Source organism: Copadichromis virginalis, linkage group LG11 (assembly GCF_057382275.1).
Source record: "Copadichromis virginalis isolate Kocher_CV1m ecotype Utaka linkage group LG11, C_Virginalis_male_GT1.1, whole genome shotgun sequence".
NCBI classification, from domain to species: domain Eukaryota; kingdom Metazoa; phylum Chordata; class Actinopteri; order Cichliformes; family Cichlidae; genus Copadichromis; species Copadichromis virginalis.
The window spans coordinates 5,150,771-5,173,756 of NC_140628.1; the positions used below are offsets into that span (position 1 = coordinate 5,150,771).

The 22,986-nt window shown below is 39.6% G+C and overlaps 1 protein-coding gene and 1 long non-coding RNA gene across 5 annotated transcripts in view; both read right to left on the reverse strand.

Moving 5' to 3' along the window:
- tsnare1 (T-SNARE Domain Containing 1) overlaps positions 1 to 22,986 on the reverse strand; it is a 274,342-nt gene that overhangs the window by 181,322 nt on the left and 70,034 nt on the right. The gene's annotated exons all lie outside the window — the stretch shown is intronic.
- On the reverse strand, positions 6,580 to 8,343 carry LOC146697954 (uncharacterized). The gene is made up of 2 exons (XR_014922873.1): positions 7,924 to 8,343; positions 6,580 to 7,269 (listed from the first exon to the last, which is right to left on the reverse strand). It is a non-coding gene; the product is annotated as an uncharacterized LOC146697954 (long non-coding RNA).

Consider the following 22,986-nt stretch of genomic DNA (forward strand, 5'->3'; position numbering starts at 1 on the left):
ATAGTTTTGGTGACTTGCAGTGTGAAATGTGTGTATGGCCAAACTGACTGTAAAGTTTTATCCATTTATTTTACATTCTCAAAACAAAACTTTCTATGTGTTAGGGGTATACCCTGCCTCTCACCCTAAGACAGTTGGGATGGGCTCCAGCAACTGGATGAGCGGAAAAGAATGGATGCATGGTTAGACATTCTTATATACCATCCTCTAGCTGCCATTAGAAGAACAGCAGGTTTGAATATTTGTACGTTTTGGGGGGTTTTTGTGTTTGTTTGTTTTTACAGAATTTACAGTGGAAAATGTAAACAAACAATAGTGCACATTGAGTCCTGGTTCCTGGGTTGATGACAGTTTTCTTTTAAATATCTGAGTTTGTTAACTATGTTACTATTTGTATTCTTTGATTGTTAAGTTCAAGTTCTGCTTCTTGTCTTCAGATCATGTCTGTCTGTCTGGTCTCTCTGTGTTCCGTGCCCATGTCAAGCTCACTTGTCTTTGTCTGACTCTGTGTTAGTGTGCTACTTCCTGTTTTATTTTGACAGTCTCTCGTTTTGTGTGCGTCAGTTTCGCTTCCCCCACCTCATCAGTTAGATTATATCTGTTCCTCAGATATGTCCTCTCTGCCCTGAGTCCCTCATATGTATATATTATCTATTTCTCGTACTGTTCTTTGTCACGTCACGTATCTTCCCTCCTGCTGCGTGTCCTTTTTGTGTATAGTTTCCCAGTGTAGCAAATTCTTCATATCAACCTAGTTTAAATTCTTTTCTTTTCTAAGTCTATCAATAAAGCTGTTTGGTCTAGCTTCCGAGTCCTGAATTTTAGTCTAACCCTGCCTGCCACACACATTGTCTCTCAGTATGTGGAATCTCCTGCAAACGAGCTATTGATTCTAATAAGGTTACCTCTGTGAGCTATTAGGCTGAAACTATATCAGTTTACCAGTCATATCTTCCAAATGTCCTTTATTACACTTTGAACCAAAAGCATTTACTTTGTATCTAATGATGTTTGATCAAACTTTTAGTAAAGATCTCTTTTGCCTATTTTTTTAACTTTTTGTCAGATGGGTGAAAGCTGTATGGGAAAGTATTACACAATCCTTTTTAACATAATTTTCACATTGGAGCCCACAACACATAATCTGCACTTATGATTTCATGCTCATTTCACAAACTCCTCTGCCGCTGTGTTCCCTGGAAGGTGGAGGGACTGAGAGAGGGTTATTTCACAATCAGTGTTTGGTAAATGGTTTGGATCATTTCAGCAGCTTTTTTATCTTCTTCCACTTGAAACTTTTCTCTCACATTAGCATGTCGACACTTTAGCATGCTCATATCAGCATGCCACTTCAAAGCTTTACTGATATGCAGTGCCCTTACAAAATCGCTCTCGACAAATTAAGTCTCTCTGTGGTATGAGCGGTGACTGATACAGTCAGAACTTTGATTCTGTCCTATATTATCCCCACTGAAACATTTTTGAAAATGCTTATGAAGGGTGTAAGAAATAGAATTTACATGATAAAATGTTACCAAGACTACAGAAACTTTTTCTGCCTTTGTAGCCACTGTCAAACTTGAATTTCAGTATGTACCAACGACAATTCTAAAATACTGATGTTTATCTTTAATTTTTCCTTACTATTTAAATACAATCAACCCAAAGAACCCAAATACAAACCCAAAGAACTAACTAACAAAGAAAGACTAAGTAAAATATTTACATATAGTACCATTGTGGAATGTCATTAAATTTGTCCTGTCCCTCCCTTGGTTTTATGTTTTGTCTCCTTATACTAATTTTTTTCCTCGTTACTTTTTCTTCCCCCTGCCCCACCCTGAGCCTGTTTCTGAGGTTTCTTCCTGTTAAAAGGGAGTGTCTCCTTCCCACTGTTCCAAAGTGCTTGGTCATAAGGAGTCATTTGTTGGGATCCTGAAAACTTTACGGTTTGTATCTTATCATGCAAATTACCACAAGATGACTGTAGTTGTGTTTTGGTGCTAGAGTATATAAATAAGCCCAATTTGAACCAACTTGATTTGAATCAAAAGGCTGTGGGACCCTTTGATTCAGGGTGATCCCAGGGTGTGCAAAAAAAAAAACTGGAAAACAACCGCTTTGCAACTAGTGAAAAATCTGTGGTTGCCCAGTGATTGTGTTGACTTTTTTCACATTTGGGGACTGACAGGAAGACGTTGTGGGGACACACTGGTCACCCAGAGATTGAGTGTGAACACCCTCAATCTCTGGGTGACTACTTTCAATCACAAGATGAATGCAAAGCTTACCTGGTGAGAGCCAACCTCTCTCTAAACAATGTAGTTGGCTCAGACAGACTGTAATCACTCACAGACAGATTGGTAAAGGTTGCAAATAATTGCCATCAAACATAAAAATGCAGACAGAGTGCCAACACTTTACAATCAGCCTGAGGCTCCTGCACATGTCCTATTTGAGGTCTTACAGCACACACTGAAAATTCCATTGGTTCCATCTCAGGGTTCCCCCAGAAGAACATCTGTGGTCTGAATATCCCTGTTTACACTGCTGTCTGAGATAAGAAGTAGAAACTGATTGAAAATTAATAATTATGATATTGTTTATTGAGGAAAAGGTTAACAGCGTTCTGCTTTTTTTTTCACAATCGTAATTGTTCGCTTTGCTCAATATGTCCTTGATAAGCTATTGGGCTTTTTATATTATTCTGTACAGAATATCACATAGACATTCTAATTTTGCATAGTTCCAGTTACTAATGATGAACCCTAGTGAACTGATTAGACATGGTGATCAGTTAGACAATGTGGTTGATTTTCCTTTTTTCCCTTTTTTTGAAAGGGCTGTATAATCAATACATAATCATAATCAATCTCCTACTGTAATGAGTCCTGAGCATGGCGGGGAAGAGCTACCACGATGCCCTCACAGAGTGGCTTGTCGATAGCACAAGTGTGATATCTGTAATATGTTCAATTATACTCTCAAATCAGAGAGGAACTTAATCAAGAGCTCCCATCTCATTAAGCCTGAGGTCAGTGGTTTTCACCCTCCTCACTAAAGAAAGACAGATTTTCACTCTTCCCCAAAATCTGGAGTTTAGCTACTGAGTGGCTGAGAAAACAAGAACTTGGCATGCTCCCAACGGCTGGCACTGCAAGTGATGCTTACAAGTTCCGATTTTTGTTCTCCGTAGGATATGACCATGACTGTTTTACCGACCCAGTCTCACATTCCAATCCCAGCAGCTGCCACGGTAAATTCAAGTCCTGGAGTGGCGACTGGAGAATTTTTAAACCTCTTCCATTGAATTTAATTCAACGTTTTGCATTTATTTATTTGGCATGCTGTGCACAACATCTGAAATAGATGCCATGAGACCGTAGGCAAATGTTCTCTGCTGGCGCTAGTAACTCAGAATATTGAAGAGAGGCTCATTCTAGATCAGAAAATATGTCCTTGGAGATGAGGTTAAAGTTGTAACAGGGTTTATTGAACTCAAACATCTTTGTAATTTGAGCTTTGCTGTCTAGCACTGTCTTTTGGGTGATTTACCTGTGATCGTTGTATGTCACTGTCTCCGCCACCTTCATCCTAACATTGGGTATTCCATCAAGGCCAGATGCTGGCACATTCTTTTGATGTTTTTAAGATGCAAAAAGTTTTTAAAAGTCACTACAGTGACATTGAGGAAATTAATGTACCCCACTTCTTAGTATGTTATTTTTCACAAGCAGTGGGACTGTGTGTGCAGCATGAGCATCAGAGCTCATTGTGTGCAGTGGAGGGGTCCACCTGCTTGTTTTCACTGTGAAAATGCTACTTAGGAATGCATTGCTGAAAATCTTAGGTACACCAAGCTTTTCATTTAAATCAACCATGAAGGCTGACGATGAGTTGATCAAATCCACTTGAGTGAGATCTTGTGCTACAGTGGAATAACACAGCTCACAACCTTGCACATCGTTAATCCTTTATTATCATAGTATCCAAGTATCATATAGTCTGTCTGTAATTTTGGCCGTAGGATTAAAAAAAAGAACTCAAATTTTTAAGGAACCATTTGAATTCTCTGCAAACCCAAATGAGGAGTTACACTTACAGCGATGTGAAGCATGCATGGTTAAATCGAGGTAGAGCTGATTTTTCTTTGTGAATGCTTTGTGCCACCATGATACACCAAATATCCTTGTAAAGATTGTTTTCCATTCTTTTCTAAATCATTTGAATTTAACAGAATTTCTTTGAGGGGTATGCTTCATTTCCAGTAAGCAGCCAAAATTTTTCTAGCTATAGTCTGGCTCCTGCAGGTCTTTCTAGGTAAATCCAAAAACAAAACGGATACTAGGAGCATTTTGAACAGCAATGACATAATTAGGGCAATCAGCAGTCTCCTAAAGGCTGGTCATCTATCAATCACCAATTTATTACAGAAATTGAATCATTTGCAGTAATGGTCAAAAGTTGGTTAAAATTCAATCAGCGCTACCCTCATTTTAATTAATTATACTATAATTTCAAAATGTTAGATTTTTAAAATTAATTTAAATTCATGTATCCGTCTTACTTATTTTAATTTTGGATTTTTACTGTATTGCGGTTTTATGTTATTTGAATGCTGTAAAAAATTTGGGCATTGAGGATGTAAAAACTTAACTAGGAATGAGAGATGGAATAGCTTGATAGCTAAATTAAGTTAAATTTAATTTAAAAAATCAAATCAGGGTTATTTTAGGTACATTGACTGAGTCGAGGCTGGAGAAGCTGGGTCAGCTACCTACAACAATTCATAAAAGATTTACCTTGACAGGAGGAGGCTCTCAAAACACATACACAAATTGCAATGCAGCATCAACCCCACATGCAGTCATCTGGAGGTGTTCTGCTCTGTTTAGTAAGCTGCCATGTCCCTCGCAGGCACAATGTGCAGAAAATGCAGACCAACATTAAAACATTACCAGAAAAAGCTTTTCACTGGACTAAACACCATGCTGTTCAGACTCTGCAATTTCTCCAGATATTTCTGTTTCTTTGATGAAACCTTCCTTGTAATTTTCCCCTCTCTCCGCTGCTCAGTGGGAGACAGACCATTTGCACACAGTATGAGGAAAGGTTTGCAAAGATCACAAATGCTGAGTTTCCAAAGTGACAATAGTGGCGATGTGAGATTAGACATTCACAAATGGGTTCAATTACAAACCCAAACTGAAATAAAGTTTAGGTTAATGTCAAGATGAGACATATTTTCTTGACCCCATCGAAATCCACCAGGGTACCAGTGAAATTTCAATGGTTAGATTTACATATGGGATTTTTACCTGTATAACATACCCAAATGGCCTTACATGTCTTCATAACAGGAGAACTGTGTGGCTAAAACAATCAATGGTTTGATGTAAATGTTATTAAAAGGGAAATTTACGGTGGCCCCTAGAGACAAAGCACGTACAAACTCCAAAACACTTGCAAACTCCAAAACACATGCAAACTAAAAAACACTTGCAAACTAAAAAACACATGCAAACTCCAAAACACGTACAAACTCCAAAACGCTTGCAAAATCCAAAACACTTGCAAACTAAAAAACACATGCAAATTCCAAAACATGCAAACTAAAAAACACTTGCAAACTAAAAAACACATGCAAACTCCAAAACACGTACAAACTCCAAAACGCTTGCAAAATCCAAAACACTTGCAAACTAAAAAACACTTGCAAACTAAAAAACACTTGCAAACTAAAAAGCACATGCAAACTCCAAAACACGTACAAACTCAAAAACACATGCAAACTCCAAAACACGTACAAACTCCAAAACACTTGCAAAATCCAAAACACTTGCAAACTCAAAAACACATGCAAACTCCAAAACATGTACAAACTCCAAAACACTTGCAAAATCCAAAACACTTGCAAATTCAAAAACACAACGTTTATTTGCAAAATAAACGGCAAGTTTGTCTGTATGGGACGGTCTAGTCTCTGTCGCGCTTCCCAGGTTGCCTAGCAACCATGATACTAACTGCTGGAAACATGTCATACAACTTGGTTTGACAGAAATGAAGGAGAATATATTTTGTTCATTTGTTTGTTTGTTTCTACAAGAGCTTTGTGTGATTTGATAAGTATCTGAGGCTGAGACCACAGGACTGTAAAACATGATTTTTGGGCTTCATTTCTGTACTGAACAGTTATTTAAGATTAGTTAGTAAATAAGAATTAGCTAATGTTGTTCATGAGACTAAAGTCATATCACTTTGGTAATGTAAATATAATATGGCCAATATTATAGTTATTATATTAATCATTATTAGCTATTACAGCAGTGAACATGAACTCTGTGTCAAATACTGAGCAGTACAGATTCAAGTTGCAGTTATGTCTTATCACCTTAAATCTTCACTCAAAGACAAGTATCTTTGACAGTGCATATATAGGTGTATCATATATAAGAGACAAATGTTGTTCCTTCAGTATGTTGCCATTACTAAATTTGGCTCATTGCTTACATATATTTATAAAAAGAAAACGTACAAGCTGTGATAACTGTTTCTGATAGAATGAAGAGTAGACTGATATATGAAATATTCCTTTATTGGGTGAGAAAATCAGACCATGTCATAACTGCTTTAAGTCATACAGAATAGATATCAGAGCCTTAAACAGGCTGACTTCTGCTAAATGGGTCAAACTGGGCAGAAAGTCTACAAACACATAACATCCTTATAGAATATGATGTAACACTATAGATCAACTTAGCTCAGAATATATAAAGCATATAAACAATTACAGCAATATGATGCAACAAACACAGCAGCTACTGATCCAAAATACTCAAAGCTTCATAGAACTGAAACCAACATTTATTTTAGCTCCATTCTGCTGCTGATACAGACTTTAGGTTTCTGAACATTAAACTTGTTGCTGCCTTTCATAGTGTGTAACTTGAAGGCCCTGAGTACTTTCTCCCACACTGGAAACACTGGGAGGATAAAATTATTTGAACATTACCTAATAAGACTGATTCAGCACAGACAGTTATGTTAAACTTTCCTAGCAGTCCTTCACAAACAGGGAACAGTCTGTCTATTCTCTCCATCTGTCAGCTGCTGCTGGCTCTTCCTCCTCCTCTTCCTCACACACTGTTGAGTTCGGTGGATCATCAGGGATGCAAAGCCTCACAGATGATGTGCAGCAGTGGGTCCCTCAGTCTGTCCTCACTCTGGACACTTGCAGTCGTCACACATGGAAATCAAATGTGTGATAAGCTGCAGGATTCAAACACAAGTGTAACTTATAAACACATGTTCATACTTTTATTCCACAATCAGAGAGAAAGAAACAGAGAGCGAGTGCAGGACAGACAGACAGGTGACAGTCTCAGGTGTATACACTGCTACACAACAGCACAAAAGAAGGAGGATTTAGTTTGTGTTATTACAAAACAAGAAGAGTTCCAGATGGTGCAGTGGACACATGTGTGACTGCTGTGATTAAAGCATCTTTCTTTCAGCTTAACGAGTGAACCGTCAGCTCGTTCAAACACACGTTAAAGTCCGTTTGGCTCGACACCACCGAACAGAGGCAGCAATATAACATAGCTAACGTTAACAGTGCAGTGAATCCTGCTTGTGCCGTGATATTCATGACTGCGAACCGAGCAGCATCACTGACTTTCAGCTTGTTGTGTTTGTGGATATATGACTGACTTTAATTATCCACAAAATCATCACAATCTCTGTAAGATTAAGGTCGACTATATATATATTTATTAAAGCAAAGGCTTTAAAACCAAGTTAATTCTGAAAGTACAAACATCGCTAATGTCAACTTTCCCGACATGTGGCCAACAATAATGGTTTCATGTTCTTCATTAAAAAAATATTTTCGCATTAATAAGTGACATAATATTCAGTACTTACTTCTGAAAGTTTACTCTTCCTCCGCTCCGCTTCCACTGTTTTTTTTTCGGCAAAATTATCCACACCACCACCGCACTATGAAGTCTGGGATATGTTGGGCCATGAAGGCTACACCGACCCATCCTTAAAATTCAGGGAAATTAAGGACGCATTTCAGGGCCGCATTTCGGGCAGCCTTTGAATTCGGAAAGCCTTCTCTTGTCGCTGTGAGGTAATCGGCCTTAAAATGCGGCCTTTAAGGCTGCAAACCCCAAATCCGGTCATTGGTACTTCCTGGCTTGTGTAGTTACTAGGTAACAAAAGCTCAACACTGCCCCTAGCGTCCTGGAGCACTTCCGTTGTGTTTTGGAATTTGCATGTGTTTTTGAGTTTGCAAGTGTTTTTGAGTTTGCAAGTGTTTTGGATTTTGCAAGTGTTTTGGAGTTTGTACGTGTTTTGGAGTTTGCATGTGTTTTTTAGTTTGCAAGTGTTTTTGAGTTTGCAAGTGTTTTGGATTTTGCAAGTGTTTTGGAGTTTGTACGTGTTTTGGAGTTTGCATGTGTTTTTTAGTTTGCAAGTGTTTTTTAGTTTGCATGTGTTTTGGAATTTGCATGTGTTTTGGAGTTTGCAAGTGTTTTGGAGTTTGTACGTGCTTTGTCTCTAGGGGCCACCGTAGAAATTGAATAATTTAACAACTTTATAAAAAATAAGAGGTATTTTTCAATTACAAAACAATTTTCAGTTAAAAAACAAATATTGACTGTATCAGGAAGCTGCCAGTGTAATTACTCCTAAAGGAATATACTAATCCTCCATTCCTACCATAGGCATCTAAAAATAACAAACACAGCAGATACAAAGCATGACCTTTCCACAAAACAATTATAGCTGCATGTAAGACAAATGAAGTTATTATGAGTGCTTTAATGAGAGGAAAACTCCTGCACAGAATTTCAAACTAAATTAGATGTACTATATTTTTTTATGTCACTAGCCCATTCAGGCAAAAGCAGGAGCGTGACTCATCCCTACATTTCAAATGATGGCACATTTGGATTTTCTGGTCTTTACTCATTGTAATTAAAGGATAGCAACTACACATCCATCTCTGAGATGGCAAACGCAGCTCTGACACAAGCTGACAATAAGTAACAAGAGATAATAAGATTATTTTTCTGCCTGTGATCAAGCTGTAGATTAGCAAATTATTACTGCATAATGAAGGGTTATTGATTTGTTTGATCTTATTTATTTGATTTGTAGAAACTAGTACATACATGCTACAGCATTGTTTGATCTGTTCATGCGGTTTGCAAATTGACACAGTGACCCTCATAACAGAGCAAAAATCTGTGATTTATAAATATCTTTTAATCTTTTTTACCTACCTCATACTGTTCATACTTTATGATTAAATGTAGAGGTGCCTCCAGACAATACAACATAGGTATTATCCTTTATATGCAGGCACAAATTAAAATATGCCTCCATGGCACGCAAATGCCTACAAGTTCTCTTCTCCTCCACCTCTGGCATACTACATATGTGTCCGAACTCTAGGTACACACATAAAACATGAATAGTCACAATTGCAAAACTCATCTAGCAGAAGGTTAAAAGATGGTGCCAGTGTGTACGGCCTGCCGTCTGACTCTGTTTGTACTAGTGTTTTATTTTTACTTTGTTTTAAAAAATGCTAACTCTCTGCTTGTATATGATCACCAAATGCTGCTGGCTATAAGATCCTCTCAGTTAAAAACTCTTTATTGTAATCGTGGATATCAGGGAACCTTCTCCCCACTGCTCCTGTCAGGAGTTCCAGCTTGTCTCTGCTGTGTTCCGGCGCTACCTCAACCAAGAGGGCGCCGTAGATGCCGTGGGAAACGCAGTGGCTTATTGGTGAGAATGAAGGCTACCTGGACACAATTTTGAAAAATATTTCACCCTATCCTGACTGGATTTGACCGCGTCAACTACTGGCACTCTCTGGACATGGCTTACACTTGCCTGGCACCTGTTGTTGGGCTTATGACAGTAACCCCGCGCCAGCGTCCCCCCCGTCTTCGCTCAAGTTCAAGTGGAGTAAGCCCTCAGAACCTATGGCCAATGGGTCGGGCACCCACATCGGCCGCTGAGCCACCGGTACCACTAAGATTAAGTCTTGTTAATGCTCGATCGCTAGCAAACAAAACTTTTATCCTTAAGGACTTCTTTACTGATCGGGAACTGGATCTAATGCTTTTAACGGAAACTTGGCAGAGAGTCGGTGAGTCCAGCTGTTTTACTGAACTTTTACCACCGGACTGTGAATATCTTAATGCGCCGAGGATGACTGGGCGTGGTGGTGGAGTGGCGGCTGTTTTCAGGAAGAAGCTCTCTTGCAAACAACTCTTAACTGACTCGTATTCTAGTTTTGAACTTCTGACGTTTGAATTGGGGCATCCCCGCCCGACACTCGTTGCAGCTGTATACAGACCTCCAAAATATCACAAGGATTTTATTTAAGACTTTTCAAAACTTTTTAGCTCGAACTGTGCCAAGCTACGATTGAATCTTAATCGTTGGAGATTTTAATATTCATGTGTGTTGTCCCTCCATTTCGCTGGCCAGAGACTTTTTAAGCTTGATAGACTCCTTCAGTCTTGCTCAACTTGTGTCGGGGCCAACCCAGAAACAGGGTCATACATTGGATCTTGTGCTGTCTCTAGGGTTACCGGTCCTAAACATGAAAATATGTGATGCTGTTTTTTCTGATCACTGTCCTGTTGTGTTTGATATACTTTCATCTCCCCGCCATTTTACACCTCTTATTTCAACACGTTGTTGTCGTGTTTTTAACCCATGTGCAACAGAACAATTTTCTATTGCTTTTAAAAAAGTTTTAAGATCTCCCCTTGGCTTTGGTACTGAGGAAATGACAGTTAATTTTTATGATAAATGCAAAACAGTCCTTGATGAGGTCACTCCTTTTAAAACTATAAGCTCAAAACCACGACCAGACCCATGGATAAATAAGGCCACTCGTTCAGCCAGACGAGAGTGCAGGAAGGCTGAATGTAAGTGGAAAAAAGATGGGCTGCAGGTGTCCTTTCTCATGTTGAGAGACAGTCTGTACAGGTATCAGGACATTGTAAAAGCAGAAAAGTCAAGGTTTCTTTCTAATGTTATTGAGAATAGCTCCAATAATCCTCGGGTTCTTTTTTCAATTATTGACTCTGCCCTGAATATTTCCCCAGCTTCTTGTATTAATAGTTCCTCAGACACTTGTGAAAGGTTCCTGCAGTTTTTTATCAATAAGATAAAACTGCTTCGATCTATGATCGCCCTGTCTTCACATGACGTGTCTAAAATATTCACCTGCTCTGCTGTTTTTGATCAGTTTGAGCCTGTGTGTCTTGATCAGGTGGAGGAAGTATGTAGTGGCACAAAGACATCATTGTGTCCAAATGACATTATTCCAACACATCTTTTAAAAAAGATTTTTAAGGTTGTCAGCTCTGACATCTTAGCTATTTTTAATAGCAGCCTTAGTTCAGGTGTTGTGCCAGCCTGTTTTAAACATGCTGTTGTACAGCCTGTACTTAAAAACCCCAATCTTGACTCCTCTGTCCTCACTAACTTCAGGCCTATTTCAAAGCTCCCCTTCCTGTCGAAAATTTTGGAAAAGATTGTATTTGTTCAGCTTCAGTCTGGTTTTAAAACTCTTCACAGTACAGAAACTGCACTTTTAAGAGTTCTTAATGATCTTTTATTAGCCACTGACTCAGATGACTCAGCTGTGCTTCTGCTTCTGGATCTGACCGCTGCCTTCAATACTGTTGACCACAGCATCTTAATCTCACGGTTGGAGCATTGTGGCATTAAGGGCACCCCATTAGAGTGGTTCAGGTCATACCTGTCTGACAGGACTTTCTCTGTGAGCTTTGGAGATTTTATCTCTTCCTCAGCTCCCCTTAATTGTGGTGTTCTCCAGGGTTCTATACTGGGGCCAGTTTTATTCTCCATTTATATGCTGCCTTTAGGTCTAATTTTTAGAAAATATAATGTTTGTTTTCATTCATATGCTGATGATACTCAGATCTATCTTCAACTGAAGGGAAATAGTTCTGCCTCACTAGATCCCTTACTTCAGTGTCTCGGTGAAATTAAATCTTGGGTGGCCTCTAACTTCCTTAACTTCAATGAGAACAAAACTGAATTGAGAATTTTTGGACCAAGTGGCAATCCCAGCACCTCTAATTTTAACCTGCACAGTCTTGAGCCTTTTGTCAAATCGCATGCCAAAAATTTAGGGGTTATATTTGACAGCAATTTCACCTTTGAAAAACAGATTAGCTCAGTTGTACAGCGGTCTTTCTTCAAACTGAGGCTTCTATCTAAGGTGAGATAATTTTTATCTTTTAAAAGCGATTCATGCTTTTATTATATCCCAGCTGGACTATTGTAACTCCCTATACGCTGGAGTTAGCCAGACCTGCCTGACAAGGCTGCAGTTAGTCCAGAATGCTGCAGCTCGTCTTCTGACACGTACTAAAAGATGTGAACACATTTCCCTGGTGCTTGCCTCTCTTCATTGGCTGCCTGTCCACTTCAGAGTTAATTTAAAAATTTTATTGTTTTTTTTTTTAAATAAATAAATAAAACTTTTATTGTTGACTTACAAAGCCCTGAATGGACAGGCTCACGGGTACTTGTCTGAACTCCTGCAGACTTATACCCCCCTTAGATCTCTTAGATCAAGTGATCTTTTGCTTTTGGCCGTACCAAGGTCGAGGCTGGTTCATAGAGGTGATCAAGCATTTGCAGTCGTAGCGCCTAAGCTGTGGAATAATTTACCCCTACACATCTACTGTCAATCTTTTTAAATCTTATCTTAAAACGCATTTTTATTTACTGGCTTTTAATACAGCATGAGAGTTATTTGTTAATTCATATTTGGTGTTTTGCTATCTCAATACTCCAAGTTATTTATTAGGTATGTTGTATTTTTGTACAGCATTTTGGTCAACGCTCCTGTTGTAATTAAATGTGCTATATAAATAAATAAACTATAACTATCTAGGCTACGATATTCATAATTCTACCCTCACCACAACTGGTCATTTCAGACACCGCACCTTCTTGAGCCTGGTTCTGCCAGAGGTTTTATCCTGTTTAAAGGGAGTTTTTAATTCCGACTTTCGCCAGAGTGTTTGTTTATTTGGGGTGGCTGTAGCTCAGGCGGTAGAGCAGGTCATCTACTGATCGGAAGGTTAGTGGTTCAATTCCTGGCTTCCCCTAGTCTGCATGCCAAATATCCTTGGGCAAAATACTAACCCCCAAATTGCTCTCCCATGAATCCATCGGAGTGTGAATGTTAGTTAGAAAGCACTTAGAAAATGTGCTTGTGAATGCACAAGTTATGTAAAGCGCTTTGAGTGCTCAGTAGAAAAGCACTATATAAGAACCAGTCCACTTACATTTTATAGGGGCTCATATGATTGTTTGTGTTTTCTCTGGTTTATCTAAAATTGTTGTTGTGATTTGGCACTATATAAGCAAAACAGCGGCTTTCATAAACAGGTGCCAGTTCCTAGGTATTTTTAATGCATTAATTTTAAGTTTATGAAACTGTATCAAATTGTTGCAAGACATATTTACACAGTAATCAATGCATGAGTACAACATTCTGTTTTCTATAAAACATTTTACATTTGTATATTTTATTCTGGTGAGTCATGATGAGCTTGGCCTTCTAGAAATAAATATATGTGTATTCCTTGATATTGTACTTGTACAGTCTACTCCCTAATGAATGACAAATGCATCATTCAGGTACCTCATCTGACTAAACCTAAAAAGTAACCAGTGACGAAAGGAAAGATATAAAAAAAAAAGGTGTAATATTTTTCTCTGAAATGCTAGAGAGTTCAAGGAAACATTCATGTTCAGGATTGTTGAGTAAATCTGAACATTTTTCAAGAAGAATTTTCACTAAAAAAGAAATTGCACATTGCAAATTTTTGTAATCTGCATCTGTGAACTAACTTAACACTCCAAAATGCTTCATGAGCAAGTTCAAAAAGTGCTACCATCTTGTATAGCATCTTTAGAATCAAGGGAAAGTGAAGAGACAACAAAGTCCTCATATGCCAACATAAGGCCATCACAACTCAGACTTGGGATCAGTACCTCTCAGTTGGTCCATTAATCTGTGCGTGGCTGTCTAACAAATGCTCCACTTTGGTCACTTATACCTATCAGCAGTACATGGAGTTGGAGGTTGAAGCGCTCATCACAGTCTTGTCACACCCAATCCAACCTCCTGCTTCCTTCAATCTTAAACACACCGAGCTATGTTTCCAGGAGGCTGATCAAAGGCAACTAACAATGTGAACACATCCACGGGTCAGGTCCAAAACTGCATAATCTGCTGTTGCAGCTGGGATAAAACCAAGGTGATAACTGTGAGAGGGATGGGATACTGTTGTCAAGAACATCAAGGATTTCAAAATCATGCCCATAAATATTAAGACAGACTATTTTTTTTTACATTTTGCCTCTGTACACCAAAACCTTTGAAGAAGTAATCTACATGTGATTAAAGTCTAGCCTTTCAGCTTACCGTGTTTTTTCGGTCTGAGTTCAACAGTTGGGCGATTTTGGCCCGTAAGCATGTCTCTTAACAGGTGCCATTTTGGGGCCCTTATACACACATCATAATATTATGTTGAAGCACATATTACTCCATATAACATATTACTCCATGAGGCTCCTGACTACGGTAGCTGTAATGCTCTGACCATCAAGCTTCATAGCTTACCAAAGTCGTGTACCACATAAAATCGGTTGGAGGTCAGTAAGCACAACCAGAAACTAATACACAGGGCACACTGTTGGCAAATTAAAGGATTAAAGAAGGATAAAGAAAGTGTGCCTTATAGTCGGAAAAATACGGTAGTTGAAAGGGTCCAATAACAAACATTGCAATAAATGGATTAAGTAAACTCTAATGAGTTTACTTAGGTGTGCGCTGACATGGCGGCGCGTGCAGACGCAGCAGCTGGGAGCTCCCAGACATACAGCAGCGTTTTTGTTTTTTTAAGTTATTAAATCCAGTTCTTTGTATTCTTCAACGACCAAGAAAGACACGGCTCAAAGTGGTCAAAGCTCAAAAAATGATCTTTAATTTTACATATTCCGGAATATGGAGACTGAGCAGGCACACAAACACGCCAGCCAAAGTCTGAAGCAAAACAGGAAGCTAAGTCATTTATATACTTCCTCTAGACGTCTGCTTAGTTTCACTTTCTGGCTGCAGCTCCTGTGCTCTCCAAAAGCATGCAGTTTCCTGTCAGTACTTTTGGCACAGACTGTACTCAGAGTTGGGCCTCTCTTATCCATAAAACAATCTAATCAGCAAATAAGCATTCAGATTATATATTTAAATCCCAACAAAGTGTATTTAAACTCCCAAATCTCGACACGGTCTATGCTAGCCGTTTGCAGAAGTAAGCTAGCTGCATCATCAAGGACTCAACCCATCCAGCTCACAGACTTTTCCCCTCCCATCAGGGAAGAGATATAGAGCAATCAGAACCCGCACAAACAGACTAAAGCTAACAGCTTTTTCCACAGAGCTGTAGCCTGTGTTACCCCTCCCCCAACACATAATAGCTAACTCTCCCTCTCTCTCCTTTACCCCATATTATGTCTGCTGCTAATGTACAAAGTCATTTACTGGGCATTAATGTTTGCACTAAATTACCACACTGTAAATACTGTTATACTTATTATCTTAGACACTTTATGGGACATTCATGTTTGCACTCAACTACCATATTGTAAATACTAGTACAAAAAACACCCAGCACGCCCCTGCGGGCGGTTTATCCTTCAAGCTCGGGTCCTCTACCAGAGGCCTGGGAGCTTGAGGGTCCTGCGCAGTATCTTAGCTGTTCCCAGGACTGCGCTCTTCTGGACAGAGATCTCCGATGTTATTCCCGGGATCTGCTGGAGCCACTCGCCTAGCTTGGGAGTCACCGCACCTAGTGCTCTGATTACCACGGGGACCACCTTTACCTTCACCCTCCACATCCTCTCGAGCTCTTCTCTGAGCCCTTGGTATTTCTCCAGCTTCTCGTGTTCCTTCTTCCTGATATTGCTGTCATTCGGAACCGCTACATCGATCACTACGGCCGTCTTCTTCTGTTTGTCTACCACCACTATGTCCGGTTGGTTAGCCACCACCATTTTGTCCGTCTGTATCTGGAAGTCCCACAGGATCTTAGCTCGGTCATTCTCCACCACCCTTGGGGGCATCTCCCATTTTGACCTCGGGACTTCCAGGTTATACTCGGCACAGATGTTCCTGTACACTATGCCGGCCACTTGGTTATGGCGTTCCATGTATGCCTTGCCTGCTAGCATCTTGCACCCTGCTGTTATGTGCTGGATTGTCTCTGGGGCATCTTTACACAGCCTGCACCTGGGGTCTTGCCTGGTGTGATAGACCCCAGCCTCTATGGATCTTGTACTCAGAGCTTGTTCTTGTGCTGCCATGATTAGTGCCTCTGTGCTGTCTTTCAGTCCAGCTTTGTCCAGCCACTGGTAGGATTTCTGGATATCAGCCACCTCCTCTATCTGCCGGTGGTACATACCGTGCAGGGGCCTGTCCTTCCATGATGGTTCCTCGTTTCCCTCCTCTTTCTTGGGTTTCTGCTGCCTGAGGTATTCACTGAGCACTCGGTCAGTTGGGGCCATCTTCCCAATGTATTCTTGGATGTTCCTTGTCTCATCCTGGACTGTGGTGCTGACACTCACCAGTCCCCGGCCCCCTTCCTTCCGCTTAGCGCACAGCCTCAGGGTGCTGGACTTGGGGTGAAACCCTCCATGCATGGTAAGGAGCTTTCTTGTCTTTATGTCAGTGGCTTCTATCTCCTCCTTTGGCCAGCCTATTACCCCAGCAGGATACCTGATCACGGGCAGGGCGTACGTGTTGATGGCCCGGATCTTGTTCTTACCATTCAGCTGACTCCTCAGGACTTGCCTGACCCTCTGCAGGTACTTGGTGGTTGCAGCCTTTCTAGCGGCCTCTTCATGGTTCCCATTTGCCTGCGGGATCCCCAGGTACTTGTAACTGTCTTCTATGTCTGCAATGTTGCCTTCTGGTAGTTCAATCCCCTCAGTTCTGACTACCTTCCCTCTCTTTGATACCATCCGACTACACTTCTCCAGTCCGAACGACATTCCAATGTCATTGCTGTATAGCCTGGTAGTGTGGATCAGTGAATCGATGTCTCGTTCACTCTTGGCATACAGCTTGATGTCATCCATGTACAGGAGGTGGCTGACAACTGCTCCGTTCCGTAGTCGGTATCCGTAGCCAGTCTTGTTAATGATCTCACTGAGGGGGTTCAGGCCTATGCAGAACAGCAGTGGGGACAGAGCATCTCCTTGGTAGATCCCGCACTTGATGGTGACTTGTGCTATGGGCTTGGAGTTGGCCTCTAGTGTTGTACGCCACATCCCCATTGAGTTCCTGATGAAGGCTCTTAGGGTCCCATTGATCTTGTACAATTCTAGGCATTCCAGTATCCAGCTGTGGGGCATTGAGTCATAGGCCTTCTTGTAATCAATCCAGGCAGTGCACAGGTTGGTCAGTCTGGTCTTGCAGTCTCATATATATATATATATATATATATATATATATATATATATAAATTTTTTTTAACTGTGCTCAGTGCCTTCTTTTTAATTTACATTTTATACTTTTATTATGTTACTATGCTGCTTCTTGTTTTATTGCTGCTGGCCTCTGAGCTACCAAACAAATTTTGTTGTATAACTACAATGACAATAAAGTTCTAAACCTAAGTTCTGTGTTTTTTTTTCTTTGAAATGCTAGTTGAGATTTATGAACTCAGTGTCTTTGGTTTGGAATTATTCTTAGACAGAACAATACATTTGAATATATTATCTGGGGCTCTGCAAAAGTTGTTATTGGTATTTTTCCAAAAGCCATTGCCAGTATTTCAACCAGTAAGATGAAAACGTATTTATCCAAATAACAAAATTGCTTCAGTGTAAATGTAACATTCATGATAAATAGCTTTTGCTGAAACTGAATTTAAATGAAAAAGTGTAGCAATATCAGAGAGGAGTAAGTTAACAATCATCTATAACTCCACTGTGGTAGCTGGATTTGTTTTGATTCATTTGGCAGTGCCAGGAGAGGCTTGGTTGGCATAATTGTTAGCTGTTGCATAAATATGACTCTTATATTTACGCAGCAGTGTGCTGGGACAAAATGGTATGTGGAATTGATTGGATTGGCAACCAGGAACGCTGCGACAGCTGATGGACTTTTTTAGACAATGCCCAGTCCACTCAATTTTACCAACATTGTGTAATGTAAGAATAAAGAAAGCAAGTGTAACAAGAGAGTTGTGCCTGACTGTGTGTGTTGGGGCCCAGCTCCACCCAGCATGTGAAAAGACAAGCAGATGGTAGCAGAGCCAGTTGCTATGCTTAACTCAAGATAGGCTTTACCAAACCTTGATGTAAAGGAGCTCAAATGATTTGGACCAAATGGTTCGGCTACACACAGAAGTGAAATGAATGAGACTCAGACAAAGGTTTCAAAGTTTGAAATGCCGGCTTGTATGTTTTTTCCTTTTTTAGGAAAAAGAAAATTTGTAATAAACAAAAATAAAAATATTTTAAATCAAAGCTTCTCTTTGGTACCAACAGTTTCTCAGTTACAACCTTGTTTCACAATCACAGTTGTTACCTTAAGATCCTACCTGGGTGTACCCTTCTAAATATACAAATCAGGTTTCATTTCAAAATAAAAAACAGTTTCAATGGCAAAATTCCAAATGGCAAAATTAATTCTCATGTGGTAGCTGCAAGAAATAGTGATGTGTCGGTCATGAACGAAATGGCTCTTAGAGCCGACTCTTTGAAGTGAACGACGCGAGCCGGCTCCTTATTGGGAGCCCTGGGGGTTTTTTTCTCCTTTCTCTCACCCTCTCTCTCTCTCGCACTTTTTTTCCCGCTTTTTCCCGTAAAGCCTTGTGCTTTACGCTGGGCAGAGGGGGGAGGGGCGGTAGTTACACTCGCAGTAGCACAGGAACAGAGCGGGAGGGAGAGAAAGAGAGCCAGGGACAACAACATCACATTAGAAAGGTATAGTAATCATCCACAACTATTTTCAATTGCGGATGATAAAGGATTCAGAAAGTTTATACATGCAGGCCCATATGACAGAGAATGTGCATCTTCTTTTTGTTTTCATATTTTAATTTATATTTTATTGTGCTGTGGTTTGCAGTGTTTTTTGTTGTTTCACTTTAAAAAATTTTAAAAGGAAAAAGCTGAAAATTTAAATAGTTAAAAGTTGAAATGTAAATAGTTGGTTTTCGTATTATATGATTTATTTATTACATTTTATGTGGAGTGAATAAATAAAAGTATATTTACGGTGGCCCCTAGAGACAAAGCACGTAAAAACACGTACGAACTCCAAAACACATAAAAGCTCCAAACACGTAAAAACTCCATAGCATGTACAAAACACAACAGAAGTGCTCCAGGATGCTAGGTGCAGTGTTGAGCTTTTGTTACTTAGTGGCTACACAAGCCAGGAAGTACCAATGACTGGATTTGGAGTGTGGTAGTAACAGGTAAATGAACATTTTTTAAACTTATTTGAATATATATGAGTGCTTGTGTATAAATACACAAACAATATACATATGCTTTCAATTGTGTAATTTAAGTGATCTAGATAGCTCTGTTTTGGAAGTTCAGTTAATGCTAGAAATGTGTTTTGGAATTTGTACGTGCTTTTGGAATTTGTACATATGCATTTATTTTATCTATTTCTGTTTTATATTACTGTGAAGCACTTTGTGGTTTTTATCCTGTGAAAAGTGCTATATAAATAAATTGATTTGATTTGATTTACATGCTTTTTGGAGTTTGTACATGCTTCATCTCTAGGGGCCACTGTATATACTTATATATAAACATATAAATAAAAGCACTTTTTTTTACATTAGTAATTCCTTTCATGCATAATTTTATATTATTGTCAATAATAAATTAATTAAAGCAACAAAACAACCTGAAGAGCCGGTTGGGAGCCGAAAGAGCCGGCTCTTTTTAGTGAGCTGAGTCGGCTCTTTTTGGTGAGCCGAGCCAAAAGAGCGGTTTTCTAAACAGAGCCGGAAATCCCATCACTAGTGAGAAAAGAGAAAGGCCTGTGCTTTCTGAGACGGAGATAGCGGGCAGGACAATTCGCCATTTTGCAGCAGCTCATTGGCTAAGCTGCTAGAGAGAATAGTTAACCCCTTAATTGCTGAACCCATATGGAAAAGATATATATAACTCATATAAAGTTTTTATCTGTCTTGTATGAAACTTGGATGAAAAGCATACAAGAGTGAAAACACATATAAGATCCCTTAAAAAATTATATAATGAAACTTGTATGTTTTGGATACTTACTAAAAAAATATATGAAAGTAATGAGAAAGTGGCCACTTTCATGAGTAAATCATATATGTTTTTACTATTTCTTTTCCATATGGGGAATATATGGTTTATTCACCATAACTCAAGTGTAACTGTTAAAATGAACAACTCTTTTCACGTTTTGAGGATTTGATCAAAGCCATCTTTAAATGTGGGTTAACGGAAGGTAGACGGAAGCACTGCAGGCCCTGGTTGAGCAGCACACTCAGCTTCTGGAAAATCCTGTGGCCCAGTCTAGGGTCACAGCTGAACCACCTCCACTTCCACAACAGACTGGGTGTGTGGCCACTGGCCACCAAGTCGGGAGCTACCTTCTGTGAAGATCTTTCTCATTCTACACGATACAATTAGGTCCAGAAGTGTTTGGAAAAAATTATTTATTTTTTGTAGTTTTGCCTTTGTACACCACCAGAGAGGATTTTAAATCAAACAATTTATGTGATTTGTGATTCAAGTGCAGATTAACAGTTTTAATTCCAGAAGCTTACATATAATGTTGCTTTAACGATTCAGCAAGAGCAGCATTTTAAAACACAGTCACCCTTTTCAAAGGCTCCAAGCTAATTGAGCAAACTAACTACAAACTGAGTGAAATTCTTTGCAGTCAGTAACTTCCTGGGTCTAGAACCCTTGAACATCACCAAATGCTGTATCCTGCCTTTACTCCTTTCATGCTAAATAGGAACATTTTCAGAAACTGGATGTTTCAAATGAAGTATCAGTCATTTTAGGATGGACAATTTTTGTTGAAAGCTTTTACATTTGTGTGTTCAAAGAGGTGGAAATTCTATAAAAAAAATGGGTAGACGTTTACCAAAACCCTAAAGCTAACCCTAGATGCGTTGCCAGTGGCCTGGTGCATGATAAGAGAATAAATGTTCCAGAGATTTTAGCAAGACATCTCATTTGTACTGCTTTCAAGGGATTAGCCTGGGTGCTCGAGGATTGTGCATTGGATCTTAACTGTTCCTCTGATGGTGTCCCTGGAATCTGCTGGAGCCATTCCTGTTATTACTGGGGCCACTTTGGACCTTACCTTCAACATCTGCTCCAGTTGTTCCTAAAGGATGTTAACAAGACATTTGCACAAGTGTGATGCTGGTGCAGGCTGTGAAAAGGAGTCTATAGTGTGTCATCTCAGGCTTTTTCCAAGGCAGCAATTATTAAAATGTACATATGGAATGTCAATATGTGTTAATATTAATGTCCTGTCATTCTGAATGAGACACTTGGCTGCGTTGCCTTGCAGAGATCATGGTGGAGGGTTGAAAGCTTTTGCCAGGGGAGGGAGAGGAGAGATTAGCCTAAATGACAGCTCTATTAGAGACTTAACCTGCGCTTTGATCATTTCCTGAGCTCCCCTTCAGATCAGCCTGAGCAACAGACGGCAAATCTGACAGGCTCCTGCTCTGCTGCTCACAATCCCCACCCCCCTCACTTTACCACCTCTACACCACCACTGCCGCCACTACACATATCCCTCATAATGTACCCAGGCTTCAGTGTGATCAAAGACCCCCCTTCTGGTGACTGAGGCTCCCATCTGTCTGTCCACAATAGAGAAGACTGGAAGAGAGTGGCTGACTGTCAGAGTGAATGAAAGGCATGCACACGAGTACAGTATTCTGCAGTAAACAGACAAAAAGCATATGCGATGTTTGTTTTTTCTCTGACACATCTTCCCTTGCTGCTTCACTGAGTAGCTGAACTGCAGCATTATGACTTGTGTCATCTACTCTGCTGGAGTGTCAAACATCATAGGTGTGAACACACATTTGTACAGACTGCTATTAATGCACAGTACAAAGTGCATATATAAGTACATATTCATTCTCTTGCTGACTGGCTAAATTGGGAACATTCTACAGAAGAACAGACCGGAGGCTTTATTCATAAAGCTCTGCACTAACAGCAGTGTCTTGCACTACATTTTCTGCTCAGTAATTGGAGGGTTTACTTTTCATAAATTACTGTGGTCACCTGAAACACACTGCTGCACACATGCTTTTAGCAACTTTTTTCAGACGGAAACAATTAAAGTCAACACAATAGTCAAGCTTTACATGGTTAACAGCCACAATATTTATGTGCATTATGAGCAAACTATATAGCTTCAAACTAACATGGAAATATAATTTTACCTTGAAAAATAATCATTTTAGAAGTTAATCGTTACATAAACCCTGCAGTGAAGCACCTTGCGGAGCAGTAGCATATTTTAATAGCCTTTAATGGCATAATTATTTTTCTGACAAAATTGTATGCTAGTAGCCACCAAACTCTGTAATCTTTAAAATCAACTTTAGCAATATTCAAGAAGAAAACCTCAGATTAGTCAAGACTTTCCTCTCTGCAATATTTAAAGCATAAACCTTTCACATATGCATAACAATGCAGATAATTTCTAGGCAATATCCAACAGAGGTGATTGTGCCAAAGTGCAAACAGAGCAGCCGATATTAGATTCACTAATTCACTAATAGTGGCCATGTTCATTGAATTTTTTACACATCATCTAGACAGCCCTCTAAAGTAAAACAGAGTATGTCAAAAAGTGAAAACACA